Genomic DNA, 18,858 nt, shown 5'->3' with positions numbered 1-18,858 from the left:
TTCCTGTCTTTCATTACTGGACGAACTGATTAATCCAGGTGTGTCTGGCCAGTTACTTAGGTCATACACACCTGGATTAATCAGTGCATCCAATCATGTAAGACAGGAAACAAAGGAGCTGCCTTAAATTCAGGAAGTAGTGGAGCTGTGCATAGAGCCTATTAAACAGGAAGGCAAATCTCCAATAAAGCACAGTTAACATTGTAGAAAAATAAAATAAGCATACAATAGCATCATTCATACAAAAACATACATATTTATGAAATAATTTAACCATACTAACATTACCATTTCACCTACTTATTACCATGCAAACAATTATTACATACATTGAAATCCCACTTAATACCCCTGCCCCCTGTTTTCCAATGCCCTGGGACAATAGATAAGAGACTGGCTCCGATGCGGTACGTGTTTCCACACGGACCAGTATGCTGACGGACTAAGGGAAGATTTGACTGGGAAGTTTTATTGCCGACTACAGAATGTATATTAAAGCTGTCGCAGTGGGTACCTTCAGAGTTTGCTACGCTGGTGAGTAAGTAAAGTGTTGAATAAAAGGTGACGTTGTAATTTCGGAACTAGTGAGAATTACCGCCATGACGGCCGGTCTGTGGTGCATGCTGGGAAATGTAGTGAAGGATGTGACGCTGTGTGTGATAGACGGCGGTTATACTTTGGGAACAGAGGGGGAAAACGGCTCCGTTTTCACAGTATTGATGACGTGAAAAATAATAACAGTAACTCCATTGAAATGATTCAAAACTAAAGTAACGAGCCAATTTTTTAAAATGTAAGGAGTAGAAAGTACAGATATTTGTGTAAAAATGTAAGGAGTAGAAGTAAAAAGTCGCCATAAAAATAAGTAGAAAGTAAAGTAAAAATATCAGAAAAATCTACTTGAGTACAGTAACGAAGTATTTGTACTTCGTTACTTCCCATCTCTGCAATTGACCCATATTTATTCTGCATGCTCCCGTTTTCCCAGAGTCCATACTTTCCTGTGTTCTTGTTAAGAACGCACTTGGCAAAGACAAGAGTCAATACTTGCATTCTTGTAAATTGAGAAACGGCCAATGCTGTTTATTGAGCAGGTGTGGCTCAGTCAAGGTTGGTACTTCCTGGAAGAGGTGACCTGTCATGGCCATTCACAGAATTCATAAAAATTACCTAACAATCAAGCTGAACCCCACTTTGTCTGTGATTTAGATGAAGGTATAGCATTATAGCATAGTTAAAGCTCCAAAAGTTAACATCGCCGTTTAAGGATAGAATGCCAACAGGTACAGTTGGGTGGAACTGGTTCCACTTTTGTTTAGTCGTCTTTAACGACCTAGTCTTGTAACCTTTTCTGGTCTTTATGGTGATTGCTGGAGACTCTAAATTGAAGCCAATTTCCTTCCCAAATCTTCTCAATGAATTTTGGTTTTGCCAACACTTAGAGCCATGTCCTGACACAACAGGCTGACCAAGCTCATTTAACGAATGGGCCATGAAAAATGCAAAACTAACATAGATTATTTATCCTTTAGGAAGGTTATTGAACAGGACTAACAAAACTAGAGTGTGTTTGTAGTTTTTCTTTTACCTGAACCCAGTTTAACAGAACATTTTAATTAGTAAGTATTACCAAAAAAAATATGAATCCATTTTTGATCTACTAGGATATTTAAATATGAGCTTGAGATAATTAGCTTTTATTTCTGGAGAACCCTGAGACAGTTTTTCTGTTATGCATTGAAATAAACGATACAGAAACGGCAACAATAATTTCAAACATTTGTAAAAGGTTAATTAAAGCAGTTAAGCTTTGCCTTGTTTAATCTATTTCTTAGGAAGATGGATCTTCAGAATTTGATCCTTATCATAGCTAAATGTCCTGTCTCGTCTAAATCTTTTCTTCAGCCAGATATTTAGTCTCTAAGCAGTGTTGCCAAAGTGAACTTAATATTCAAACATTTTAAAATCTTCAAAAAAGTAAAAAAAAAAAAAATCCCCTGGTCTTCCAATTGGTGTTTTTTTTTTAATCCACTGAACAAAAAAAACAAAAAATTGTCCTAATCTCCTATCTTTTGAGACCCGTATTCTCACAGCCTTTCTCTGCTGCTTTGAACAGATTACAACTGATACAGCCGATCATGATAAAGCCACTGGGAGCATTTCATTACCCTGAAGATAAAGTACCAAGGGACATCAACAAGTAATAAAAACAGTCATTATCTGCATAAAGATGAAATACATCTTCCCGCCTGTGCTTAAGAACCAGCCAGCCCAGTCCGATTAGATTGGATTTTAACGATCAACGAGGGAAAAGTAGGCCGTTGTTGCACTCAAATAGTGCACTGATAAAGCAAAGAACAAATGTAGTGGAAAGTGCAAGTAAAATGAATCAACACGGATTGAAGAAAGACAATATTTATGTCATTTTGGTTGAAGGCTATTGACACTGTCCGCATCATTCATCTCCAGCTCTTCATCTTCAGCCTGCAGGCAGTTTGTTCTGTATGACCTGCAGAGGATGCAATAATATGTTTTGCTTTTGAACTTTAAAACTCTGTGTTTCTTTTCTTTCTTTTCTTTTTTTTTTTTTTTGTTGCATATTTTGTTTTTTTCGCTTTTTTTTTTTCTTTTGCAGTTTTATTCATGTGTTGTTTAATCTTATTTAAAATCATATCAGAATGGTAAATGTTAGAAGATTAAATCATTTCTCTGGTCTGGTGGTCTAGCCAACATAACAGCTCCAGAGCACTACAGCTATTTACCAGATAGGAAACAATAGCATAAGCTAGATAAAGAGGAAACACTTACTTTAGTCATTATAAAATTTGAAGTTAACTTTTAACTCAGTTTTTTAATGCTTTAATATAACAATATTCCGCAGCCTTCTGGAAGGAGCATGCACCATGCTAACAAAGACTGTTTGGCTACAGTTGTTTGTGAAAGTGAGCTTGAAGAAATCAAATTGAGGCTTTTAAACAACAAACATAGTTTAGCATAGAGAAGGTAGACTGATGCTGAGTATTATGTTTTCAATTGCTATTAGAATCTATGAACTAGGACAAAAAATCTGTTTCGGAGATATTTTAAATTTCTTTTTCAAGTCGTGCAGACGTGACGTGTTGGTGAACTGCGTGAACCATATATGGAAGCTTTATTCCTCATCGTGGTTGTCATAGGTTTGTGTCCCAGCCTGTTGACCTTATCTGCCTTTCTTCTCCTCCAATCCCATGCCTGTCTGTCTACTCTCAAATAAGTAAAATAAAGGCCAAGATTGTATAAAGATCTTACCTCAAACTAACAGCTACAGTATTAGCCATTCTAAATTTTATCACTTTCCTTGATGGGCCTTTGGCTGGTCCCCTACAATTCCTTTTTAAAAATGAATATTTACTCTAAAATATTCTTTCTGTCATGACTTGTGGACATTAAGATCTAAAGAGAATCTCCTGGTCAGACCATGTAATTCAGTGAAAAGTGTAGTGAAAGTAAAAGTGGGGAGTGGCGGCCTAGCGGTTAAGGCATAGATCTTGGAATCCTGAGGTTCAGAGTTTGAGCCCCATTCCCACAGACTGCCACTCTGGGTCACTGAGCAAAGACCCTTAACCCCACACTGCTCCCTGGGCACTGCACGATGGCAGCCCACTGCTCCCCAAGGGGATGGAAGTTGGAGGGGATTTTGCTGGGAGTTGCAGGGAAGTGGTTTGCCATTCGGCTGCCGTTTGAATGGGAAGGGCTATTTTGAATGGCTACTGTAAATAGGTCACATTTGAAGACCACAGGCTTTTCCAAAACACTAATGATACACTAAAATATACAGACTAGTTTTGGAATCGATAAAGCAGGTAAACATCAAAGCTCTAAAAAAAAGACAATAGATTAAAAAACAGTCAACCAAATTGATGCTTGAACTATGACAACAGAAAAATGTTTTTCTTTACAACTTGGTAACTGCCATTTAGCCATTGATAGCCAGGTGTGTGTGTGTTTCTGACATTAAATATCTAATTTAGTGAATAAAGTCATATTTAAACACCCATCTTTTGTTTAACTAATAGCCCCAAAGTTGTATTTCTTTTGGACTTAAAAAGATTTTAAGATGAATTACTTTAATCATCTGACCAGAGTTGTGGATCGCCTAAAAACAGAGTTTGTCTATTTTCCCTCTTTTCTCTAGTTTGTATTTCACATATCAGGATTGGTTTATTAATAGTTGCATAGTTTAAACGGATGTAATTACTTAACTTGCTCAAACACAAACATGGTCTGTAGTTTAATCTGAGTCATCAGTCACCACGGCCATAATCTCATTTATTAGGGTAGTTATACTGAGGGACCACCTTTAATCTGACAGTGACTTATTGATGTGGCATCACTCCAAACAGTATTTTCATACACCCTCCATCTCCCCTTAACCTTTGGACCAGTTAATATTTTTCAGCGGGAAGGAAGGTGAGGCAGACTCATTAACTGCTTTAATAGTGTCTGTCCTATTACATTTATCCAGAGGTGCGTCTTTTGTTTCACCTACCACCTACATGCCTCTTCCCTGTCACTTCATCCGTTCCTATTTACCTCTCCAGTAGTAAATATGGAGACCAGTGTGTCCTGTTTCTCAGGAAAACAGGGCTCATTACTTTTTATTAGGCAGTAAAATACTCCACCGTCTACAGCTTCTCATTTCCTTCCTTTCCTTATCATCATTATGCTCATTTGTCATCAGCCGCTTGCTGATGGGTCCTTCCTTTTTCCATTTCTTGACCTGATTAAAAGACAACCCCATTTTAAAGACATCTCAGACTTACTCAGCTTTTTTCCTCATCACTTTCCTCAGGCTGTGTCAGGAGGCCCGTGGCAGTCCTATAACTCAGCTGGAAACGGTGCTGAGCTCTGGCCGACACCCTGACCAATCAAATCACATTTTCTTCCACTTTGTGATAGCTGCAATCTGTTCCAGGGCTTTCTGAATGTTTGGTTACAGAGGAAAAAAAGTCCAAGGCGGTTATGCAACCGAAGCTTCTTCAGAGAAGAAACAGGCAAATTTGATATGTGCTGCTTCAATATAGGTAATTGTGTTACAAGCCATATTGTGTCTGTATTGCTGTTATAAAATGACCTACCTACCAAAGAAAACAATGAACATGTCATACATAAGGTTTTTTGATACCGCATAATAAGAACAATAAAAACCGCTCCCTGCAACTCCCAGCCACTGGAGTGACACCCTACTTCTCCGTCTCCAGGAGATGATTCTTCTCTTTAGATCTTAATGCCCACAAATCATGACAGAAAGAATATTTTAGTTCAAAGATTGATGTTTAAAAATGACCCATCAAAGAAAGCGGGGAAATTTTGAATTGCTGCTCTTGCAGAACTGAAAGACAATTTTTATTTTTAATGTAACAATGTACGTTTCTAAAGCAAATTACGATGGCTTTATCTATATAAATAGAAATTTAGTCAGGGCAATTAAGGTTGAGTTTCTGATGGGACTTCGTCATGGAAGAACTTTCTGCTATTTTTAAAATGTTTGGCTAACATATGTGTAGGAAGGAACATAAAAATCTTGCCCTAAAAACTCTGTAGCTTTAAAGGAAAAGTCCGGTCAGCAAGAAATGATCTATGGATCATGATCTATAACTAAAACTAATACTTTCCCAGTGATTTAATCATAAAAAAAAATACAAATTTTCGTCTCAATCATTGAGTCTTTGAGCGGCCATTTTTGCCCAAATATAGTAACATCTCAATCCTGCCATCTTCCAGCAGTGACGTCACGGTGCGGTAAGCCTAGCGCCATTCTCCCTGCTTTACAAGCACAATCAATGGGAACTACTAGACACATCTGCAATCAACAACAATTATTGAAGATTTCCAGAGGACTTCACCATTGAAATTCACCAGAGCTATAGTGAAACTGACAATGCCCACGTGCATGGCAGCTGGATGTTGGAATACATCGGGTAAAAGTGAAAAAAAAATGTGTTTTTTTAATGTCGATGGATTGTCAACTTAAAGAGGGAGGATTTGCCATCGAACTTGTGGCAAGAGGAAAAAGACGTATTATGTAGCCAACATTTGGAAGAAGATAACTTGGATAATAGCACGTTGTGACAAACACCAGATACAGCACTGGGACTTGATCAACAGCCGATACCGCACCGTGACATCACAAACCAGTAGATGGCAGTAGTGTTCTTTGACAGACATGCATGTCTCCAGTAAGTAAAGTAATTATAATCACATTTATTGAACAGTATGTAATAATTTATTTTTTTAAGTACTTTAAAAGTTTGAATTTTGAATATGACCACACCTTTCCTTTAATTGTTGTGAAAGGTGTTTTCTATAAAGTATTTCGGATAAAAACTGATAAGTTTCAGTTGTATTTCAGAAAGGTTTTAAAAACCTTGCATTATTTGCCTAGTTCAGTCAGATGCTAATAAATGGTTCTTTCTTGCTGGAAAACCCAGGGTATATGTCTGTGTTTTACCAAATCGTCACTAAGGCAGAGCAACAGACTGTGAGGAAGGGGGAGAGGAGCCGTCATGGCTGAGATAGTTTCTATACACAAGATAACATAAAAGCAGAGAACATCAAAGGTAAATGTCTGCTCCTCTTATCTTCTCCATGCATAACACTCTGCTCATACTCTTGGAATCTGTCAACATTTGTTCCCCAGCTCACCCGAAGCATCTTGAATTAACACTGATCTGCTTGGTGGGATAAATTCCTCTTTTACTGTTCCACTAAGAAAACCACCAAGAAAATGACCACTTTATCATAATCTACTTAGAAAATATAAGCTTATAAAAGTGATGAAATACCAACCCCTCTCAGGAGATACAAGTTTTGAAAGTACCACTAGTTTTACAAAGTTTTATTTTAGTTTTTATTAATTTGTTCTCTTGCTTTGCCACACAGAATATCACACACAGTTTTCTTTCTTATACACTAGAGTCATCCTCCACAGAGGCCACTCTCTGTTCTGACATTTCTCCTCGTTTCTCTTGTTTCTGTGTTACAGGACAGACTGCTGGAAATTGTACATGTGGCCTTTAAAGATAATGACTTCTGCTCATAATTTAGTCCTCACTATCGGCAGATTTATTCCAGCTATCTTTTATTAAAGTACTACTAGTCAAACTTCAAGTTTAAAATGCTCCCAAAATTCCTCCTTTGGATCTATGGCAGCAACTCTGGTCACTGCAATAATCATTTTATTGCACTAAAGAATACTGAGATGTTGATTCACAAAAACAATGAGCATGGCGGGCCCGGTACCAGGCCCAACTGACACCTGCTCATGTTTATCTATTCATAGAAATGGCCAAAACACAGTCACATGGTGTTTCATCCACACGCCCTTCAAATGGGGCTTTAACATTTCTAAAATATTTTTGAAAAATTGTTTTCATAAGTACTTTTTATTTTATAGCCTTGTGAACTAATACAATTAGATTAATTATGACTAGCTCCCATGTCAGGTCCCTCCTCGCAAAGCATTATGAAAAAGTAGTGATCATCCTTCCGAACGTTAACCTTCGAACTTCTGGCCAGAGAAAAAACACATAATATGTAGCCAACATTTTCAAAGAAGATTTTCAAGATTTTTTAATAGAAAAAAAAAAAAAAGAAAAAACAATGTGTAATTCTTAAGATTCTGCCTCCGTCTTGGCCTCTGAAGGCCTGGTCCTGGTCTCTGAAAGTCTGGTCTTGGCCTCCGAGGGTCTGGTCTTGGTCTTCAACTTAAAGGCTCCGTTCTTGTTCTTAAAGGGTCTGGTTTTGATCTTGGCCTAAGAGGGTCTGCTCCCTGTCTTGGAATTAAAGGGTTTGGTCTTGGTCTTAAAGTAGGGGTCCTCAAAGTCTTCCAGGCCAAGGACCCCCAAACTGATGGTGAGGTGGAGTGGGGACCCCCTAATTATATATATTGTCTGAAATAGTGTTATATAACATTGGTCGTATAGTCACTCTATTACAGATGGAGTCATGTAATTTCTCCCTGGGATTATTAAAGTGTTTCTGATTGTGATTCCTGGTTGATGGGACAGAAGTTGTGAATGAAACGGTGCCCAGCTTGAAAGAGCTCCTGTGTGTCGCTGAATGTGTGCATTGATGACTGAAAGACTTTGTCCATTTATCTGTTTACTACAATGTGTTGAATTTATGTTAATGTGGATTTAAAGACATTTCAATTAGCGGAAGGAATTGCAGGGGTTAATATAAAAAAAAAGAGTTTCATCAACGAAAACTTTTGCAACCCCCATGCAGTACCTCCGTGGAACCCCTAGGAGTCGTGGACCCCCTGTTGAAGACCTCCGTCCTAGAGGGTCTGGTCTATGACCCTGAGGGTCATGTCTTGTTTTTAGAGGGTCTGGGCTTGGCCTTAGAGGGTCTTGTTGGTGTTAAAGGGTCTGGGCTTGTTTTTAGAGGGTCTGGGCTTGGTCTTAGAGGGTCTGGGCTTGTTTTTAGAGGGTCTGGGCTTGGTCTTAGAGGGTCTGGGCTTGTTTTTAGAGGGTCTAGGCTTGGACTTAGAGGGTCTTGGCTTGGTGTTAAAGGGTCTGGGCTTGTTTTTAGAGGGTCTGGACTTAGTCTTAGAGGGTCTGGGCTTGTTTTTAGAGGGTCTGGGCTTGGCCTTAGAGGGTGTCGGCTTGGTGTTAAAGGGTCTGGGCTTGGCCTTAGAGGGTCTGGGCTTGGTCTTAGAGGGTCTGGGCTTGGCCTTAGAGGGTCTGGGCTTGTTTTTAGAGGGTCTGGGCTTGGTCTTAGAGTGTCTGGGCTTGTTTTTAGAGGGTCTGGGCTTGGTCTTAGAGGGTCTGGGCTTGGTGTTAAAGGGTCTGGGCTTGGTCTTAGAGGATTTTGTCTTGGTGTTAAAGGGTCTGGGGTTGTTTTTAGAGGGTCTGGGCTTGGTCTTAGAGGGTTTTGGCTTGGTGTTAAAGGGTCTGGGCTTGTTTTTAGAGGGTCTGGGCTTGTTTTTAGAGGGTCTGGACTTAGTCTTAGAGGGTCTGGGCTTGTTTTTAGAGGGTCTGGGCTTGGCCTTAGAGGGTGTCGGCTTGGTGTTAAAGGGTCTGGGCTTGGCCTTAGAGGGTCTGGGCTTGGTCTTAGAGGGTCTGGGCTTGGCCTTAGAGGGTCTGGGCTTGGCCTTAGAGGGTCTGGGCTTGGTGTTAAAGAGTCTGGGCTTGTTTTTAGAGGGTCTGGGCTTGGTTTAAGAGGGTCTGGGCTTGGTCTTAGAGGGTCCGGTCTTGGTCTTGGCTCAAGAGGAGCTTGTCTTGGAGGGTCTTGGCCTTGGAGGGTACAGTCTTGGTCTGCTTTCCAGAGGAGTCTAGTCTTTGTTTTGGAGGGTCTGGTCCTGATCTTGGCCTCTGTAGACCCAGCGTGACCTGGCATGACTCCATTGCTTCAATCAAACGAGCCAAGATAGAAAGGTATGAAATTTAAAATCCTTTGATGTCTTCCTCCTTGGGTTCAAAAGGAGTTTTGTGCAGATTTCCACAAAGGATGTTTGTGTTCGTACCCTGACAATGCACTCTTCTGACAGATAAAAACATGTTTTCAGATCAAAGTTAAAGTAAGTAAAGCAGAAACTTTACATTAAAGAAACCCAGCTTGAGGAAAGTCGTATCCAACTGAAGTACTGTATGAATTAATCATCCTAGAGGAATCAAACTACATTAAACCTGCAGAAGGCATTCATCAATGAAACCTTCTGCCCAAAAAACAGGTTCCACTATCCCTAAAATGCATTGGATTATGTTTTGTCTCCTTGACTGCTGTTGTTGTTTTTTTTTTTTTCAAATAAAAAAATAGTTGGAGAAACGAATGTGTGTGCACGTGAATGTTGGTGTGAGAACAAATACATTTTAGTCAGTTTGGCAGCATTAGACGGAGGGCAGATTGTGGTCAACTCCATTTATTCAGCCCTGCTGTATGCGTTTGTGTGAAAGGAGTGTGTTAATACGTGGCGGAGCGTTTCTGTGTGGAACATGCATGTGTGTTGCAGTGTCACGAGGAGCAACGTCTGCTGATAGATGCTGTTGTTACTCTCCTCCATTGAATGAAGGCCGTAACCCACACATGCATTACCATATTCATACAGCTCACAAAATAGATTGGCTCTGTGTGTGTGTGTGTGAATGTGTGGGTGTCGCTAAGCTAAGTATAACGGGAGTTTCTGCTAGCTTTTTTGAGGGGGGTGAATTATTTCAAAGGAGTTTTTTCTTTTTTTTTTTGAAAATAGGGAAAAGGGCTCTCTCGTGCTTCTTCTGGCTTCCTCACACGTACTCCATATATCCCACAGGCGTATATAAAAAGGTCCATCAAGGCTAAAGCCTATGATCGTAAAATGTATTCACAGGAAAGAAATAACCGTAAACTTGACTGTGCTCTGAAACCATGGGCTTCACTCTTTCTCTCCTTTACATTCACAATTTTTCCTTCCTTCTTCTTCCTTCGGCATCATCCAGGGTGTAGATACTCCTGCGGTGATAGACTCCTGTCTGCAAGGCTTTCTTTGTAATGTGTGCGTTCCCGTGTCTGACTTGGCCTGTTGGAGAGTGTCTGTATCATTACCTGTTTGCTGTGGGTGTGTGTGTTTCTGTCTGGTAGGGTCAGGTCAAGCTATTATTATGGCAGCAGCTGTAGTGGTATTGCAGGGGATTGTTGGAGGCGTGTGGAGAGACTGGAGGCTCTGAAGGACTTTACGTTTGAGTGACAGGCCTGGACTAAAATTGCTGCAACCTGCACCAGCTATGCTGCTCACACTTCTATCTATCTATCTCGAGTCCCATGCCTTACTTATGTTTACTCGCTATACTATAAGTGTTTGAAAAGATTAAAGAGGATTTTGTGGGAGGCAAAAAACTTAAAATATTAAATCCTAACTTTTAAGATACACTATATTGCCAAAAGTATTTGCTCACCCATCCAAATTATTGGAATCAGGTGTTCCAATCACTTCCATGGCCACAGGTGTATAAATTCAAGCACCTAGGCATGCAGACTGTTTTTACAAACATTTGTGAAAGAATGGGTCGCTCTCAGGAGCTCAGTGAATTCCAGCGTGGAACTGTGATAGGATGCCACCTGTGCAACAAATCCAGTCGTGAAATTTCCTCGCTCCTAAATATTCCACAGTCAACTGTCAGCTGTATTATAAGAAAATGGAAGTGTTTGGGAACGACAGCAACTCAGCCACGAAGTGGTAGGCCACGTAAACTGACGGAGCGGGGTCAGCGGATGCTGAAGCGCATAGTGCGAAGAGGTCGCCAACTTTCTGCAGAGTCAATCACTACAGACCTCCAAACTTCATGTGGCCTTCAGATTAGCTCAAGAACAGTGCGCAGAGAGCTTCATGGAATGGGTTTCCATGGTCGAGCAGCTGCATCCAAGCCATACATCACCAAGTGCAATGCAAAGCGTCGGATGCGGTGGTGTAAAGCACGCCGCCACTGGACTCTAGAGCAGTGGAGACGCGTTCTCTGGAGTGACGAATCGCGCTTCTCCATCTGGCAATCTGATGGACGGGTCTGGGTTTGGCGGTTGCCAGGAGAACGGTACTTGTCTGACTGCATTGTGCCAAGTGTAAAGTTTGGTGGAGGGGGGATTATGGTGTGGGGTTGTTTTTCAGGAGCTGGGCTTGGCCCCTTAGTTCCAGTGAAAGGAACTCTGAATGCTTCAGCATACCAAGACATTTTGGACAATTCCATGCTCCCAACTTTGTGGGAACAGTTTGGAGCTGGCCCCTTCCTCTTCCAACATGACTGTGCACCAGTGCACAAAGCAAGGTCCATAAAGACATGGATGACAGAGTCTGGTGTGGATGAACTTGACTGGCCTGCACAGAGTCCTGACCTCAACCCGATAGAACACCTTTGGGATGAATTAGAGCGGAGACTGAGAGCCAGGCCTTCTCGTCCAACATCAGTGTGCGACCTCACAAATGCGCTTCTGGAAGAATGGTCAAAAATTCCCATAAACACACTCCTAAACCTTGTGGACAGCCTTCCCAGAAGAGTTGAAGCTGTTCTAGCTGCAAAGGGTGGACCGACGTCATATTGAACCCTATGGATTAGGAACGGGATGTCACTTAAGCTCATATGTGAGTCAAGGCAGGTGAGCAAATACTTTTGGCAATATAGTGTATGCAATTTCCCTTACATGACAAATTTCCACATACCTTTTTTTTTTAAAGATAATTAAAGGACAAACCTATCAATTAAACCATACATGAGGCATATTAAGACTTCCCATTAGGTTGTCTGCTGACACTCATCTAAAATTTGTAGACAGCTGAACTGGATAGTTTTACAGCCAAAAATATTTAGTGTAAAACTGTCCCAAAAGTATTGGTAAATTTCCCGTTTTATCATCTTATGAGCTAAATTAATTGTTCCAAGACCCCATCCATGAGATGAGATCAGCTCTACCTGCAAAAAATTCTGGTGTTTATGGTGCTCATGCAAACAGGTCCGACCTTTGGTGAAAACATAAACTATTTTATTAAAAAAAATGGGTCTAAGAGTGGATACATTGATGTTTCATTTTTTAGTATGTAAGTGTGAGCTGCGTCACTTTTTAAAGGTGTCATCACCTGGAAATTTGACCTTTTTGTGTTGGGCTTCAGTCAAAACCCGCTGCAGGCTCTGAGTGTGAAAGTGACTTAGTTTAGAATAGAATTGAATAGAATAGAACAGAATAGAATAGAATAGAAAATCTCTTTAGTGAAAATATTTTCTTACAAATGTGGAGCTTAGAACAATGTATAACAGTAACATAATAGTGAAGAGTTAAAAGATAAACAACAAAATACTGTAAAGTGTTTTAACAATATAAAACTGTGCACCTGGAGAATAAATAATGAATATACAGCTATGCGACATCTTTACAATTGATTTTTGAAAATAGCAAAATCAGCATGAATGTAACAACTTATTGAGGTTTTGATTATAAAGCCTTACAACTACTGGTAGGAAGGATCTGTGTTAACGTTATCTGGTGCATTTAGGGTGCAGCAGTCTCTCACTCAAGGAGATCTCCAGTTCTGCAAAAGCTTCATGCGTGGGGTGGGAGACATTATCCAACAGAGTTGTTTTGTTTCCCACCTCTTGCACTGAGTCCAGAGGGCATCCAATCAGTTTAATTCATGTGTTCACCTTGATCAAACCAAATAGAACAACAAGAGCGTGCTCTCCGCAGGGCGCAGTTGCAGTCTTCCTTCTCTATTGACATCATTCATAGAAGTATACTAACTTTAGTGCGTCTCGTTAACTCCACTCTGGTCTCTCTTCCAGCATGTCACCACATGATCCATACCATCAGCTCATTTGTGTATGAGCAACCAGATACACACTAAGGTTTCCATTAATAATGTAAATATGGTACTCAAATTACTTATTTCTATCCTTAACTCTCTAAAGAATGCTAATACACATTTTTAAAAATGTTTTATGACTTTTCTGAGACAATTGTGATGCTTTTTACATTTTCTCCGTTAAACAGCTTGTCTGATGTCATCATCAGAGTCAAAATATCAGTCAAGATATTATTAAACCATGATTATATGTATTTTAGTTGTTTCTTTCTGTAGATTACTGACTATACACCATCATGTTCACACAAAAGGAAGACTTTAAACTTAAGTGTGAAAAAACAAAAAGGATTTAAGGATTTATTTTCTCAGGAAATGCATTATTAAAACTGAACACATTAGGGCCAGCTTACATTATTTTTTTCATTTTGAGAATAAAATCATAATATTACGAGAATAAAGTCATATTACAAAAACCCGTTTCAGAAGGAAAGCTTGGAGCTCCGACCAGCAGATGAAGGCCGACCAGCTCCACCAATCAGTAACCTGAGTCCACTTTGACATGCTGCCCAATTTGATGCTGGTGCTAAAAGATTTCCTTATTTGTCAAACCAGAACAAAAATAAAACTAAACATGATGCTCAACATTCCTCATTTTAAGGAAGAAAGTGCTTCTTGAAAAATACAACTTGTTTCTTGTAATTTTAGGACTTTATTCTGTTAATATTACGACTTTATTCTTGTAATTTTACGACATTATTCTGTAATTTTATGACTATTCTCGTTGACACTCTATTCTCGTAATTTTACGACATTATTCTGTAATTTTATGACTATTCTCGTGGAGACTCTATTCTCGTAATTTTACGACATTATTCTCGTACTTTTATACTATTCTCGTTGAGACTCTATTCTCGTAATTTTACGACATTATTCTCGTACTTTTATACTATTCTCGTTGAGACTCTATTCTCGTAATTTTACGACATTATTCTCGTACTTTTATGACTATTCTCGTTGAGACTCTATTCTCGTAATTTTACTACATTATTCTCGTACTTTTATACTATTCTCGTTGAGACTCTATTCTCGTAATTTTACGACATTATTCTCGTACTTTTATGACTATTCTCGTTGAGACTCTATTCTCGTAATTTTACGACATAATTCTGTAATTTCTCGTAATTTTACGAAATTATTCTGCAATTTTATGACTATTCTTGTTGAGACTCTATTCTCGTAATTTCACGACTTTATTTTTGTAATGTTACGAATTTATTCTTGAAATAGAAGAAATAAAAACTTTAGCCTGGCCCTTATACTCCATAAAACTATTTTTGGGGATGAAAAAATTTAATTTAGGTCTTTTTTTACAAAGAAAAATCAAGGGCGACCCGGATGTATGAGCTGATGGTACCGATCGTGCTTCCGGTACAGATCAGATAGTAACAGGGGGAGCTGTCTGCTGACGCCCATGTTCTTGTTGTTAGTGTGATTCGCCCCCCCAAAGACCAGTGAAATGCACTACAGTGACTTTAGTGGTACAATTTTTCTTTTAGCCACCTATGAAAAGATAGGATGTTGGTCTTCGTGTGGACTAGGCCAAAGATTTAACTTGCATATTAATCATCACCCAATTTACATAAAAAGTTTAAAAAGTTGCAGCATACATTTGTGTAATAAATGTGCATTTGGGTGTGTTACTCTGCTTCCTCTACATGTAACTGTGTGTGCCTTAGCCAGAAACTCCTTGTGCCTCCCCAGCGTCTAAAAGTTTTTTTGCCATTAATCCAGAGTTATTTCCATTCTGCCGTTCAGGGAGCATTCATATGCAGACAGAGCCGACGGGAATGATATATCTGCTCATGCTAACACCTCGCCCACATCTCTAATATGCCTGCACACACAAACACACACGCCCAGCTGCACTCCCCTCTTCTACACTCGTGTACAGACAAACTCACATGCTTGAATGGGTGTAAAGGAGAGGAAAAAATGAATTATTGGCAATTTGCTTTGGTTAAGAAAAGCAGTTATGTTTTATTTTTGCCTCCATGTTGCTTTATGTGCGTATGTGCTAGTATTCCTGACCTGTGCTGAGCATTGTCCGGGAACAAAAGGCATTAGTGTAGTAGACCAAACTAATGTGATTTTCTATTAATGCGATGCTCTGAGGTCATCCCCTGTAGGTTGCCGTGTGTGTTTAATGCTAAAAGTAGATTACAGATCAGCAACTCTTTCATACACATCCAAAATCCTAACCACACACTAATTATCCCGCCAGAACAAAGGCAGAGTAAGTTTCGAAAAAGTGATGTCTGACTCTCTGTCACTTATTAAATCATTCCTATGTGCAGAAGTTTGTGTAGAGCATGGCTGAGCACTAATTTGTGAGGGTGGGGGAGTGAGTTTGTGTGCAATAAATCTGCCTGCACGTGTGCAGTGATGCTAAATCTCTCCTGTCGCTGCTATGAGTTAATGCCTACTGCTAAATCTATAAATGTTACCAATTAAGTGTGTGGTTGTAAATTTGAACAGTAAACAAATGGAAATGAAGCCTTTAAATCTTTGACAGTGACTTAAGTCATCACAGATTAGATATGACACATTTTACAGAGTGATAAACCATGTTTACATTACCATAGATGAGGTCCTGGAGATGACCTAGAGGGGAAATCTAACAGAGCATTTAGGAAATGACACTGAGGGAAAATTTGCTAATACTGCAGGAAGCAGATATATCTGCTCTCATCTGAAGGTTCATAGAGCATAAAGAAGGTTTATACAATAAAAATATAATCAATATGCCATTTTAGTACATTTCAAAAACCATTTACCTTAATGGCCACAGATTGTGGTTTGACAGTTGCTTCTCCTCATTAGTGTTCCATAAATATGGAAGTTCCTTTTCAAACCGTTATGCTCTCTTTTTGAAAGATTTCAAGCTTTTCTTTCTATAACAAACAAAAGATTTGAATCAAGTTTAAAGAAAAAAGTTCCTTTACAAATAGAAATCATGATTATTTTTATTGTCATTGGTCGCCATTGACTGTCGCTACCCGACAGCCTATTTCATCAGCGGGCTGCTGTGACAGCTAATCCCATAATGCTTTGCGAGTAGAGCTCTCCACGCAAAGCATTCCTGTGTAGGTACCAGATCTGCTCGTGGGCCCGCCCCTTCTTATGATGTCAAATATGGCAACCCCACTCGGACAAACTGTATTGCACCTGTTTTTTAAGGATTAAATCTCTTTTGGAGTCTCAACATATTATTAACTATATTTTCTATTATTTTACATTTCATTGGCAATCTAAAGTAGCCGAAAGTAGAAAACAATCATTGTCAGTCTCAAAGGAAAGTATTTAACAAGATGACAAAAAAAAGTCTCAGCTTATTTTTATTCTTTTATTAAGATCTGAGGGCAGTGGAGGACACATGGAACATCTTGAAAATGACTTTCGTAGAGATTTTAGACAAATAAAACAGTTATTCTGCTTGTAGAAAACTAACGGTTGTTGTTGACACAAATTCAAAAGTAGTGTAACTTAATGTGGCTAGCTGAGTTTGCTAAAAGAGACTAACCTGTTAGCTACTTAGCACAGCTAGCTACAGCGCTACCCAGCTCTCCCCCTTTATACCAGGGTCGTGCAGTTACTTTATTCACCATAAAAAATATTTTTTTTTTTTTTCAGTTTTGTTATAGATCAGGTAAAAAAAACGTCATCACTCATTAGACACGCCAACACTATAGATGGTCCTGATTTACACGGATTTGATGTTGTTATCGTTGTCTGGGCAACCACAACGTTTAACATCATGTGGCAAAGTTCAGCCAATCATGTAGCGTAACATCACTGGCATGAAGCAGGACCCGACCAGATCTGGTACCTACACCAGGATATACTTTGTAGACACTCTTTCTCCTATGATCCTCCGCCATTTTCAACAGGGTGCGAAAGGTGAGCTTCAATGACTGTCTGAAACCGTAGCTCACCACAGATATGTGCCTGAAAGTGCGCATCCACAGAAAAAGATAGCTAACTGGGGACGAGCACGTAGGATGGCCTTACATAAACATATCACCAGAATGATTGACAATTAGGACGACCACTTATTTGGATGACCCACCTGGAAAAAAAGATTGTCCTCTATACCTTTAAATTACTTAAACTCTGACCCAGTCCTTTAATTCCTACAGTAAATCCAATTAAAACAATATAAGAATTGCATGTGAAAATAAATAGATTTTAACACGAGGGAAGGGAAATAGTAGAGAAAACCAGCGCTGAGGGTCCTATAGCTTTATACAACATGCAAGCAGTCCAGGTCTAAAAGATGAGGCCTATCTCTGTTGTGCTCCACCTTTTAAAATAACTGGACTTACTGCCTGTCAGTTGGTGAGTGCTTTCTGAGGGAATCAGTGAAATCAGTTTTTATTTTTAAGATACACTAGAGCTAATAAATGCTGGAGATAAAAAAGATGAATGGATGCAACAAATCAGACTCTGCGTGATTTTTCCTTTTTCACATCACATTATCCATTTCTTTGCAGACACAATTGTTACTCTCAGATTTAGTTTCAGTCTAATTCAGGGGAACGATTCTCATGATAAATTTGTGTAAGGGTTATAGTTCAACAGGTAATCACACAAGATCCTAAGAGGCTGAAACAGTGAAAGTGTGTTTACCTATTACATGTTTCATAAGTTTGAAAATTAGGTATAGTATGAAAATATTGTATCAGCTAAATTTAAATTGTAGCCCTCTTCAAACTGTACCTTTACCCTTACAAAGCATTTAAGCCCCACCAGCAACTAAAGTTGGTCATAATTAGTGTTGCACAGATGCCATTTTTTGGTCCCAATACGATACCCGATACCTGGCTTTGCAGTATTACCGATACCTATTCCATACCAATACCATCTGTTTGAAATGTATGTGTGTGTGTCTATATGTGAAGAAGTGCATACTACTTGGATGTAAAATTATAGCCTTCATGGCTTTGTCAAGCTGCTGTCTACCTTTGTGAAGCAGGAAAAAGACTAATACAGTGAATCCAGTAGAACTTTTTATTGCCTACCTGGAATGGGTGACAATAGCTGAACAAACTTTTGGCTCTCAGAATGGTATCGGTGCCCTATTGTTGGTACTCGCCGATATTGATACCACCATTTTAGTGCTGGATCAGGGCCTCGCCCAATACTGGTATCAATGCAACGTTATTCATGATAGGTTGAGAAGCTAAATCCTTTCCTCTGCCTACTGCCTCTATCTTTCTATCAGCTGTGTTTTCTATTCATATCAATCAGTTGCATGATAGTATACATATCCTTAGTAGGAACCCTGGATAAAGCATGGTTTGTCCTACCTAACATTGAGGGGAAAAAAAAGATGAAGGAAAGAGAAAATGTAAGATTGAAGAGAGTGGATGTCACTTTGAGGTTTTTCAGAGCAAAACCACTTCCTTGCCTTCAACTAGTCTTTTGTTTTTGCCTTTCATTGACTTCATTTTTCATAGTTTTTCATAATTAGTCATTTTGATTTTCTCTATTTTTCT

General features: G+C 39.3%; 1 protein-coding gene across 2 annotated transcripts in view; it reads left to right on the top strand.

The window, feature by feature from the left end:
* Window positions 1-18,858, top strand: part of il1rapl2 (interleukin 1 receptor accessory protein-like 2) — a 690,042-nt gene that overhangs the window by 411,330 nt on the left and 259,854 nt on the right. The gene's annotated exons all lie outside the window — the stretch shown is intronic.

The sequence above is a fragment of the Cyprinodon tularosa genome, unplaced genomic scaffold, assembly GCF_016077235.1.
Source record: "Cyprinodon tularosa strain WSP-4 unplaced genomic scaffold, ASM1607723v1 ctg363, whole genome shotgun sequence".
In the NCBI taxonomy this organism is placed as follows: Eukaryota; Metazoa; Chordata; class Actinopteri; order Cyprinodontiformes; family Cyprinodontidae; genus Cyprinodon; species Cyprinodon tularosa.
The sequence above is the reverse complement of the archived record's forward strand: the minus strand, read 5'-3'. Positions and strand labels throughout refer to the sequence as shown.